We start from the raw sequence: 12,031 nt of genomic DNA, 5'->3' as shown, positions 1-12,031 counted from the left end.
ATTTTAATGTGGGATAAGGATGCACTGTGTAAAGAAACTAATTACTCCAGGGACCTTCCAACAGATGATGTAACACAGAGAGTATAAGGAAGATAGAGTTAGTGTAGAGATGTTATGTAAAAGGAAACTGAGTGAAGGAGGAAACTGATCATTATCCAGCTTTCAGTAATTTGATATTTTATTGGTTTGTTTGTTTGTTGAGTTTTTTTGTTTGTTTTGTTTTTTGGGTCACACCCGGCAGCGCTCAGGGGTTACTCCTGGGTCTACACTCAGAAATCGCTCGGCAGGCTCGGGGGACCACTTGGGACGCTGGGATTTGAACCATCATCCTCTGCATGCAAGGCAAACGCCCTGCCTCCATGCTATCTCTCCGGCTCCTGTTTTATGTTTTTGGAGGCCACACCTGGTAACGCTTAGGGGTTACTCCTGGCTATGCGCTCAGAAATCGTTCCTGGCTTGAACCTAAATGAGATGCCAGGGGATGGAACAGTGGTCCGTCCTAGGCTAGCGCCGGCAAGGCAGACGCTTTACCGATGCCACTGTTCCGGCCCCTGTTTTGTTTTGTCACCTAGTGACACTCGTGGGCATTCCTGGCTATGCGCTCAGAAATCGCTCCTGGTTCGGGGGGACCATATAAGACACTGGGGATTGAACCCAGGTCTGTCCTGGGTCAGCCGCTTGCAAGGCAAATGCCCTACCACTGTACTATCGTAATTTGAATCTACTAGTAATCAACATATTTTGCGTGTTTGAAGCCCTGGGTTTGACTCTCAGGCACCATAGAATTTCTGGGATGAATGATTAAAGGGGAATTTGTAAAACAGCAACAAAACAAAACAAAAACAGAATGTGGCCTGGGAAAACAGCTCAAAGGATTGGAGGATAGGCTTTGTGTGTTGGCTTCCATCGTTAGCACTGTATTGTCCCTCTTGCACAGTCAAATGAGCCCTGAACATCACCAGGAGAGTCACTAAGACAAAATCTAAAAAAGTTCACTAGAGAGAATTAGAAAAGGTTGAGGAGCCAGAGGTATGACAATCAGTAGCTGACATACTTAGTGTGTGGGAGACACTGAGTTAGATACCTGGCACCAATGACCCCCATCATGCTGTGTACCCCCACTTTACTTCAGGCAAGAGTAGCCTTGTGGTCCCAGCACTACGGGGCCCAGTACTGCTCAAATCATTCCTTTATAAGAAACCATAAGAGCTGGAGAGAGCACAGCACAGCACAGCAATAGGAAGTTTGCCTTGCAAGCGTGCAAGTCCAACCCAGGACTGACAGTGGTTCAAATCCCGGCATTCCATAAGGTCCCCTGAACCTGTGAGAGGGGGCGATTTCTGAGCGCAGAGCCAGGGGTAACCCCAGAGCACTGCCAAGTGTGACCTAAAAACCAAAAAAGAAAGAAAGAAAGGAAAGAAAGGAAGGAAGGAAGGAAGGAAGGAAGGAAGGAAGGAAGGAAGGAAGGAAGGAAGGAAGGAAGGAAGGAAGGAAGGAAGGAAGGAAGGAAGGAAGGGGAAGGAAGGAAGGAAGGAAGGAAGGAAGGAAGGAAGGAAGGAAGGAAGGAAGGAAGGAAGGAAGGAAGGAAGGAAGGAAGGAAGGAAAGGAAGGAAGGAAGGAAGAAAGGAAGGAAAAAAGAAAGAAGGAAACCATAAGTGAAAATTTTATTTATGTATTTGTTTATTTTTGCCACACCTGGCGGTGCTCAGGGGTTGCTCCTGGCTCTGTGTGCAGAAATCAACTCCTGGCAGGCTCAGGGGACCATATGGGATGCTGGAAAACCCAGGTTTGATTCGTGCAAGGCAAATGCCCAATCAACTGTGCTATTGCTGTGGCCCATAAACGGAAATGTTTGCAAATGTGAACTTGGGACTGGAAGAAATAGTACAAAGGTTAAAGCTCGGGGTCAGCGAGATAGCATGGAGGTAAGGCGTTTGCCTTCCATGCAGAAGAACGGTGGTTCAAATCCAGGCATCCCATATGGTCCCTATGTGGTCCCCTGAGCCTGCCAGGGGCGATTTCTGAGTATAGAGCCAGGAGTAACCCCTGAGCACTGCCGGGTGTGATCCAAAAACCAAAAAAAAAAAAAAAAGGTTAAAACTCTGAGTGTAGGATCACTCCGGAATTTGGGGACTGAATTCAGGTAAGCCTCCTGTAAGGCAAGTGTTGTACTTAATGCTGTACTATTGCTCTGTCCCTGCTCCCGCACAGAGTTTTTGGATTTTTATTGTTTTGTTTATTTGGGGAGCACAGCCTGGGGTGCTCAGGAGTTACTCCTGGCTCTGCATATGAAGAAATCGCTCCTGGCAGGCTCCAGTAACCATTTGGGATGCTGAACCCAGGGCTATCACTCTGGCTCCAGGCACAGACTTTTGATTTCTTTTCTCTGTTGCCAAGATCAAGCTCAGGGCAAAGCATGTAACTGTTGAGCTGCGTTCTTCCACCCTCTCCACATAGTTACTATAGCTCCCCATCCTTTTCTTTCTTCTAGTGTAATTCCTAGTGAATTTTCTGTTTTTTTTTTTCTTTTTTTTGGGGGGGGGGGGGCCACACCCGGTGACCCTCAGGGGTTACTCCTGGCTATGTGCTCAGAAAATCACTCCAGGGGCCGGAGAGAGCACAGCGGCATTTGCCTTGCAAGCACCCGAATCAGGAGTAACCCCTGAGTGCGTGTGGCCAAAACAAACAAAAAAATCGCTCCTGGCTTGGGGAACCATATGGGACACTGGAGGATAGAATCGTCTGTCCTAGGCTAGCGCGTGCAAGGCAAACGCCCTACCGCTGCTCTGGCCCTATTTTCTGGAAGAAGTTTAAAACCTTCCTTCATATTCAATTAATGTAATGTTTGATGTGTTTTGTTTTTCTTGTTTGATGTGTTTTAAATTGAAATGAAGTAACTAATAATTCAAACAATAGAAGTAGAAGATAGAAATATGGTGTCTGGGGCCGGCCAGGTGGCACTAGAGGTAAGGTGTCTGCCTTGCAAGCCCTATCCAAGGAAGGACCGCGGTTTGATCCCCCGGCATCCCATATGGTCCCCCCGAGCCAGGGGTGATTTCTGAGCTCTTAGCCAGGAGTAACCCCTGAGTATGAAACGGGTGTGGCCCTCCCCCCCAAAAAAAAGAAATATGGTGTCTGTTGCTTCTAATGCATTTCAAGGCAAAAGCACAAATATATGACTTAGTAATATTTTGAGGACTTCTTCCCTGGAGAATCTGAATGCACTAGGTAGATTTTCTTGCCTATGTGTTTTGTTTTGCTTTTTGGGGGGAGTTGAAGAGGGCAAGTTTATGATTAACTTGAATATATAACCAAGTTTTACTATAGTATAGCCATTAGTAATAAATCACAATAGTAAATAAATAAATACATAATAAATTTCATAAGATATGTAGAACTTGAAGGAAAATTACTGTAACTTAGACTCCTATGTTGGCTGGCAAAAACTATCACCACAAATGCCCCACATACCAAACTAGGAGCAGGAAAATTACTGTAACCAAAATTCCTAGACCAGCTTGCAGCAACTACAACACCCTTAACCACAGTCATTCATCTGCCTGAAAGATATGCTTATCTTGCATTTGAATCAAAGTCCCCCAACCACCTGTCAATACAAAATAAAAAGAACAAAGGGGTTGGCAGCACCCCAAATTTCAGGAACAGGTTTCTTCCAAATGAGGGCAACCAATAGGCTTCTGATGCCCCTAGAAACTTCTGGGCCTGTGGTTTTAGGGTATAAAAAGGCTTTGAACTGAAGGGTTGGGGTCACTGTGGAGACGGCCCTAACCAGTTAGTTTCTGTATTCTTCTGGACTCTGCTGTTGACCAGTCACTCTCTGTCTGTAGAGATAGCCCTGATCAGTCAGCTTCTTGACTTGTGCTGAATAAAATCTTTTAATACAGAGAACTTGCTCTGTGTGGTGTTTTGGATACCGAACCCTACCAGGAGCCACGTCCAGCTGTGCTCAGGACTTACTTCGAGCATCACTCTGGTTGATGATAGGGAACTATATGGGATGCTCCGGGATTTATTTCTCTGATACTAGGTTGGCTCTCTTAAGGAAAGCTTTGACACTGACATAGGAGGATCTAAAATTCCTTTGAAAAGTGGAAAGTAGTAACTTGCTTCACACACAAAAAGTGTTACATCACTTTCTATTGTTTTCATTAGGAAGAAATAGCTAAACAAGACATCGAAGTACCATGTCTAAGTACTTAGTTTAATTGTACCTTTGGGTCTATCTGCAATACAGCCTATTCTCAGAAAATCCACAAGATTGAAAGGCAGACTACCTGGGTTTTTTTTTTTTTGGGGGGGGTCACACCCGGTGGTGTTCAGGGGTTCCTCCTGGCTGTCTGCCCAGAAATAGCTCCTGGCAGGCACAGGGGACCATATGGGACACCGGGATTCGAACCAACCACCTTAGGTTCTGGATGGGCTGCTTGCAAGGCAAGTACCACTGTGCTGTCTCTCCGGGGCCTACCTGGGTTCTTATCCAACACAGGACTTAGCTTAAGTGTCTATAAAGTGACTATCTGAAAGTTCTTCTCTTTTAGGTTTGTTGTGAGGATTGAAGTAGTTTACTGATACACAGCTTTTACAACACTTATGTCACTAGCACCGTTTAGACGTAATTTTTTCCATCATCCCTACGCGCACTACGTTGAAAATTTGGATTTTGGGCCAGGGACATGGCTCAAGGAGCTGGAGTGCATATGTAGGAGACCCCATGCACGTGTGTGTGTGTGTGTGTGTTTGTGTATGTGCATATGTAGGAGACCCCATGCACGGGTGTGTGTGTGTGTGTGTGTGTGTGTGTGTGTGTGTGTGTGTGTGTGTGTGTGTGTGTGTGTGTGCTGCTAAATAAAGTTAGGGTTAGGCAAAATCTCTCATCCCCAGACCCCAGCAGTGTGTGTGTGTGTGTGTGTGTGTGTGTGTGTGTGTGTGTGTGTGTGTGTGTGTGTGTGTGCCCCTCAGACCCAGCCCAAGCTGGATCTGAACAGAATCAAAGCTCGGGAATGTATTTTCTCACGTCCTAGTGAGAACTAAGTCATGGGGTGGCTCTCCAAGTGGGACAAGCCACTCGCCGCAGCAGCAACACCAGCTAGCCCGTCGGAAATGCGCATGGTGAGATCCCCGTAGCAGTTCTACGGAATCACAAACGCTGGGAACGAGGCCCGGCAGTGGGATCCGGGGAGGCGCTAGAGGCCCTAAGAGAGAGCCCCTCCTCCTATTCGCTCTCTCGCTCGCCGGCGTCGGGGCAAACTCCGGTTCCGAGGCGCGGCCTTCCAGTCTGCCCGGGCGCTTCCCCGCGGAGGTCGGCTGGAGGGGCGGGGCGGGGCGGGGCGGCGCGCGACACGCAAGGCATCCTGGGACTTGTAGTCTCGGCGCGTGGCCGAGGGCGAAGCGCCTGCGCGCTGAGCGCCGGCTCGCTCGAGTTGCCGCCGCGCTCGGGGCTCGGCACCGGCTGCCATCTTGGTGGAGGGACGCTAGAGTCGCGGGCGCCGAGTCCCGGTAAACACCCGCGGACAGGCGTGGGGGAGTTGCGGGGCGAGCGCGGGAGGCCGGGCGAGAGGCCGGGGAGGGCCGGAGGAGCGCGGTGTCGGAAGCCGGGGCTGCTCTCCCCTCCCTCCCTTCCCCTTCTTCCCGAGGGCCGGTGCCCGCCGGCGGCTTCCCTCCCCGGGCAGGGCGCTCCCTCCGGCCGGAGTCGGGCCGGGCGGACGCGCGATCGGTGCCCGTCTGGCGGATCGTCCGCCTCCCCGGGTCTGGCGGGCGCCGGTCTGAGGAGGCCGGGCCTTGGGGGGCCCGGGAGGGTCCGGGCGCGCCCGCTCGCCCCTCAGGGCCACCTCCGGCCTCGGGCGCCTCGAGGGCGGGCGACGTGGCCCAGTGGGGGCGGCGGCCGGGCCCCCGCGCGGGTGCTGGAGCCTCGCCCTCCTGCCGCCTCTCCTCCAGACCCTTCCCGTCAGCCCTCCCTGACTCCTGCCCCCGGCCCAGGCGGCCTCGGGCCCGGCGGGCGGAACCCGTCAGGCGTCCGAGACGAGGACGACCCCGTGGGCGCGGCGGGGGGCGCGAGGTGGGGAGCTCAAGCCGGGGAGACGCGCGTGACGCGGCTTCCAGAGCGACGCCCAAGGCTCCCCCAAGAGGGGGGACCCCGGGGCGTGGGCAGGCGCGGAGCTCGCCCCAACGACCCACCAGACCCGGCCGGGCCCGGCGAGACGTCTCGCCTGCGTCTGGTCGGTCTTCTCCGCCCGCCCGTTATTCTTTGGAGGTTCTTTGTTGGGGTGGAGGCGGGCCGGGCCGGGCCGGGCCGGGAAGGGAAGAGCGCGATTCTTCTCTTCCTCCTGGAATGGCGAAGAGGCAGGCACCCCAGCCCTTTGGCACCCAGGCGTCTCCCACCTCAAAGCTCCCGTCTTCGTTGCGTAGAAAGGAAGGACGTGCGTCTCCTCCACCCTCACCGTCGGCTGCACCTTCTTTTGCTCTCAACTGAGACGAGTTGTCCGGGCCGAGGAGGGAGAGGAGAGGCTGTGCTATTGTGTCCTGATAGCTATGTTCACCTAAGGCGCAATTAAGCCCGAACATGGACGTGCAATTGCGTATTTGAACAGTGAATATCATTTTGGGGGGAGGGTTATCAGGTCAAAAGCAATTCCTTCTTATGAATCAGTAGTCAACAAGGGTGTAATAAAGCATGCAAAACAAGTATAGAATATGCTTCGATAAGTTCTGTAGGAAAAACATCTGTGTTTTTTTTTAACTTTGAATGGAAGAGACATACAGTATGTCCAAATTTTATCATTGTGGTAATTTGGGGTGCTTTTAATTTTATTTTTTTATTTTTTGGTGGGCCCACGACTGTCAGTGTTCAGGGCTCTGCACACAAGGGTCTTTCCTAGCAGGCTCTCGGGACTGTATAGAGATTGAGCCCAGGTCAGCCAGGAACAAGAAAAGCACCTGAATGGCTGTCCTTTCTCTTTCTGGCCCCAGTGCTTTTTATTTATTTAATTTGGTACTATAAAGTTAAAAAGTTATTGATGATTGGATTTCAGGCATGCAATCTTTCAACATCAGTGTACGCTTTGCCCCACCCATTTGCCTTCCAGTTACCAGTCTGTTTCTACCTACAAGCCCCCCCTTTTTTTAAATATACATTTTTGCACTGCGGTTTAACAGTACTGTTGCTCATAGTATTTCATACATAACCCTTTAGTCTGTCTTTTTTAATTTTTATTTAGTTTATTTTCCCTGTCAGGAAGTGAAGTAGGATTGATTGGACTTTTAAAAAGTAGAAACCAATAGGTTTCTATTGGCCCAAGAATTTAATTTTAATACAGGCAGCTAGAGGGTTGTGAGGATGATAGGGTATATGTGTGTGAAGCCCTAAGATCAATTTAAAAAATAATGCGTCTAGGGTTGGGGCGGTAGTGCTTTGAAAGAGCGTTTACCCTGCATGCGGCTGACCCAGGACGACAGACCCTGATTCTGTCTCATGCGTTATGGTCCCCCAAACCAAGAGCGATTTCTGAGCTCATAGTCAGGAGTAACCCCTGAGCATCACTGGGTGTGGCCCAAAAACCAAAAGGAAAAAAGGCATCTAAGACAATCCTGATGTTTCTGAGCCTCCATGGTAAATAATACTGTAGGCACGCCAAATGCTATTCAGAAAACTTTGAGACAGATGAAGAAATGACCAGTTTTGCTTGGGAGTTGACCTCTGTGGGGGTGGGCTATCATGTCATGATCTATACAATAGATGTAGTTGGGTTTTAGCTAAGATTTCCAGTGCTGTAGAGATGGTAAAGGGGAAGGACAGGACTGTGGAAACACTTCAGTGTTGTATGCAAATGCAGAGGACTGTGGAAGAAAAAGGACTGAGGAAACAGAAAGAGGGATGGTACTTATGAGTGTTTTGGTTGGTGAGACCTTTAAATTAAAATGAGAACTCTGGGGCCCGGAGAGATAGCACAGCGGCGTTTGCCTTGCAAGCAGCCGATCCAGGACCAAAGGTGGTTGGTTCGAATCCGGTGTCCCATATGGTCCCCCCGTGCCTGCCAGGAGCTATTTCTGAGCAGACAGCCAGGAGTAACCCCTGAGCATCTCCGGGTGTGGCCCAAAAACCAAAAAAAAAAAATGAGAACTCTGAAAGGTGTAAGTTTAAAGCTAAACATTTTAAATTTTATATTGAAGCATTAGACAGTTTTTAAACAGGAAACTGATATGAGTAATATGTATTTTAGAAAGATTGTTATGGTAATGTAAGGGAAAGATTTGGAAGGATCTGTCTGTTGGAGAGGTGGGGTGAGAGGTGGAAAGATGAGCTTAAAGGGAGCTTGGGGGAAGTTATAGGTAATAGCAGGTGATAGCATTGAGTTTTTATTGAACGAAACTTGCTTAGAAAGTTGAGAGAGGGAGAGGAAACACTTGTTTCTCCAGAGTGGAAATAAGTGAGCAAAGAATCAGAGACAAGTAATCAAAATACACATTCTAGGGAGAACATAAACTTGAAGAGCAAGTTCTCATTAGATTTTTACTAATATTACATTATTAACATATTTTAGGATGAGGAATTTGTTTAGAGCTAGTCTAAGTAAAGGGTTCCTTGTTTCTCAAAAGGGCCTAGTAACTGAGTTATAATGCCAAGTAATATTGATTAATGATGTAAAATCATATAGTTTATTAGCATCACTTAAAAATCAGAACCAGGGGCTGGAGCGGTGGTTCAGCAGTAGGGCCTTTGCCTTGCATATGCGGCTGACAGTAGGACAGACCGTAGTTCAATCCCCCTGCGTCCCTTATAGTCCTCCAAGCCAGTAGCAATCTGAGCACATAGCCAGACCCCTGAGTGTCACCCGGTGTGGGCCAAAAACCAAAACAAAACAAAAAAAAATAAATCAAAACCAGAGGGGCCGGAGTGATAACACATAGCGGTAGGGTGTTTGCCTTGCATGCTGCTGAACCAGGACAGACCCAGGTTAGATCACCGTTATTCCCATATGGTTCCCCTAACCTGCCAGGAGTGATTTTTTTTTCTTTTTTTTTTCTTGGTTTTTGTTTTTGTTTTGGTTTTTGGGTCACACCCGGCAGCACTCAGGGGTTACTCCTGGTTCTATACTTAGAAATCGCCCCTGGCAGGCTTGGGACCGTATGGAATGCTGGGATTTGAACCATAGTCCTCATGCAAGGCAAACGCCCTACCTCCATGCTATCTCTCCAGCCCCACACAATTTTTTTTAGAACAGGAGATTTGAACCCAATTATCTTCTACTTAACTGACAATCATTTAATTTTTTTTTTTTTGGTTTTAGGGTCACACCCGGCAGCGCTCAGGGGTTACTCCTGGCTATCTGCTCAGATTGCTCCTGGCTTGGAGGACTATATGGGATGCAGGGGGATCGAACTGTGGTCCATCCTAGGTCAGCTGTATATGCTTGGCTCTATGCTCAGAAATCACCTCTGGCAGGCACAGGGGACCATATGGGATGCCGGGACTCGAACCACCGTCCTTCTGCATGAAAGGCAACCCCCTTACCTCCATGCTATCTCTCTGGCCCCCAGGAGTAATGATTTCTGAGCACAGAGCCAGAAGTAACCCTTGAGCTGCACTGGGTGTAGCCCAAAAGCAAACAAACAAAAAATCAGAACTAGAAGCAAACATGATAGTACAGCAGTAGTGTGCTTGCCTGGCATGTGACCGACCTGGGTTTGGTCCCCAGCACATCATGTAATCTCTAGAGTCAGGAGTTCTCCCTGAGTTCAGAGCCAGGAGTCAGTCCTAAGTATTCCTCGTTTGGTCTCCAAAACGAAACTCAGCAATAACAAAAATTAAAACCAAATGTAGTGCTTGAGGAACTTAAAGAGTGAGTAAACCTATAGCTATCAATGCATTGTTTTTTATTTTTTTGTTTCTTCTTGGGGCTATCCTGGTAGTGCTCAGAGATTATTCCTGGCTCTGTGCTTGGAGGGATGTTGCTTTTGGTAGAGCTCAAGGGTTTTTAGTGCTGCGTATCAAACCCTAGCTTCTTGTATGCAAAGCATTTGTACTCAGCTTATTGATCTTTTTCTGTTATTTTCTGTTTCTATTTCTGTTATCTATTTCAAGTTATTTTTTGGGGAGGGTCCTCCTGGAACTGCCTTTAGGTCAGGGGACCATATGGGATGCCAGGGATTGAACCTGAGTTGGTTAGTTGTGTGCCAGGCAAGTACCTTACCTTTCTATACTATCACTCTTTTTGTTTGTTTTGTCTTGTTTATTGGCCACACCTGGCAATACTTAATGGTTATTCCTGGCTCAGCACTCAGGAATTACTCCTGGTTGTGCTTGGAAGACCAGTATGGGGGATCTATCTACCCACTATAGTATCACTCTGATCCCAGATTTAAGTCATTTTTATTGGGGGGTGGGAGGGAGGAAGGGAGAGAAAGAAGAGAGAGGAGAGAGTGAGAGTGAGAGACCTAAAATAATATGCACTATGCTTCAGGATGGGGGTAGCTCTAAAATGGGGAATACTAACAACATGAATGTTTTGTTTTGTTTCTTTGTCTCCCTTTCTTTCCCCCCCCCCCCCCCCCCCCCCCCCCCCCCCGCCAGTGAGGGTGCAAACTCAGGATCTCATGCATGTAAGGCAGGGGCTTTTCTTTTGAACTACATCCCTAATCTTCCTCTGTCAACATTATCGATCCAAGTTTGTTGAATGTTTTTCCTTTACAAATTTGGTATTTGAATTTTAGACTTCGAAGAGCCCACAGTGGCAAATATTTTTTGTATATAGGCCAGCAGTTTTTTTGTTTTTTTGTTTTTTTTTTTTTTTTGTTTTTGGGCCACACCCGTTTGATGCTCAGGGGTTACTCCTGGCTATGCGCTCAGAAGTCACTCCTGGCTTGGGGGGACCATATGGGACGCCGGGGGATCTAACCGCGGTCCGTCCTACGCTAGCGCTTGCAAGGCAGACACCTTACCTCTAGCGCCACCTTCCCGGCCCCATGGCCAGCAATTTTGATCTTGTTTTGTTTTTACTTTTTTGGCCATATTCAGCAGTGCTTAGAGCTCCTGACTGTGCTGAGGAATCTCTCCTGGCTTGACAGTATAAGGTTCTGGGGATCAAACGTGGTTGGCTACTTTCAAGGTGAGTGCTCTACTTACTATACTGTCACTCAGGCCTTATGGCCAACAGTGTTTGTGTAGCTGTGAGAAGCACTCTGTTAAAAATAGTTTTGCTCATATGGGCCTTTTGAAGCCTCCTGTGGACACATAGCTTTGTTATCTACTGGGTGGTACATGTGTGCCAGCTATATACTCTTTTTACACTAGTCTAACCTTTTTATTTTTATTTAATTTTGGGTCACATCTGTCTTGGGGGTTCTCTGAACTCTGTTCGGGTGGGGGATTACTCCTGGTGGTGGTGGCGGGGGGGAGGGGGGGAGCTATGCAGTGCCAGGGATTGAAACTGTATTTCTTGAGTGCAAAGTGCACTTAACCTGTTGAACTGTCCCTGGCTCCTTGTTTTGTTTTTGTGCTTTTGTCTAAGAAATCCTAGGCAGGTCAAGTAATTTTTAATTACTTAAAAAGTAATTAAGAATCAGAGGCTGGAGCCATAGTACAGCATGAAGAATGTTTACTTTCCCAACCTGGGTTTGATTTTTGGCATTCCATATGATTCCCCTGAGCACCACTAGGAGTAATTCCTGAGCACAGAGCCAGAAGTAACCCTTGAGCACTGGCAGGTTTGGCACAAAAAACAAAAAAAAAGTTATTAGAAATTAGGTTCTTTTTTGTTTGTTTGCTTTTGGGCTATACCTAATGTACTCAAGGGCTTACTCTTGGTTCTGTGCTGAGGGATCATAACTGGCAGTACTTTGGGGACCATATGGGGTGCCAGCGATCAAACCCAGACTGTTCATGTGCTTTACCTACTGTACTATTCAGAATCAGAACAAAGGGTGGTAGGGAAGTTACTTCTAGCTTTTATGCTTCTTGATTATTTAAACAGTTTAACAAGGAACTTGGAGCTTTAAATGAGTTTTGTTGTATTCA

The 12,031-nt window shown here is 48.0% G+C and overlaps 1 protein-coding gene across 4 annotated transcripts in view; it reads left to right on the top strand.

Moving 5' to 3' along the window:
* Positions 1 to 5,445: 5,445 nt before the first annotated feature.
* Positions 5,446 to 12,031, top strand: part of ITCH (itchy E3 ubiquitin protein ligase) — a 115,059-nt gene continuing 108,473 nt past the window's right edge. For 3 of the 4 annotated variants that reach the window (XM_049779155.1, XM_049779156.1, XM_049779153.1), the window contains exon 1: positions 10,998 to 11,123. The gene's annotated coding sequence lies outside the window, so the exon portion shown is untranslated. Of the gene's footprint in view, positions 5,518 to 10,997; positions 11,124 to 12,031 lie in introns of those variants that run through there. The other variant, XM_049779154.1, reaches the window with a different exon arrangement.

Source organism: Suncus etruscus, chromosome 9 (assembly GCF_024139225.1).
Source record: "Suncus etruscus isolate mSunEtr1 chromosome 9, mSunEtr1.pri.cur, whole genome shotgun sequence".
Taxonomy (NCBI): domain Eukaryota; kingdom Metazoa; phylum Chordata; class Mammalia; order Eulipotyphla; family Soricidae; genus Suncus; species Suncus etruscus.
The sequence above is the reverse complement of the archived record's forward strand: the minus strand, read 5'-3'. Positions and strand labels throughout refer to the sequence as shown.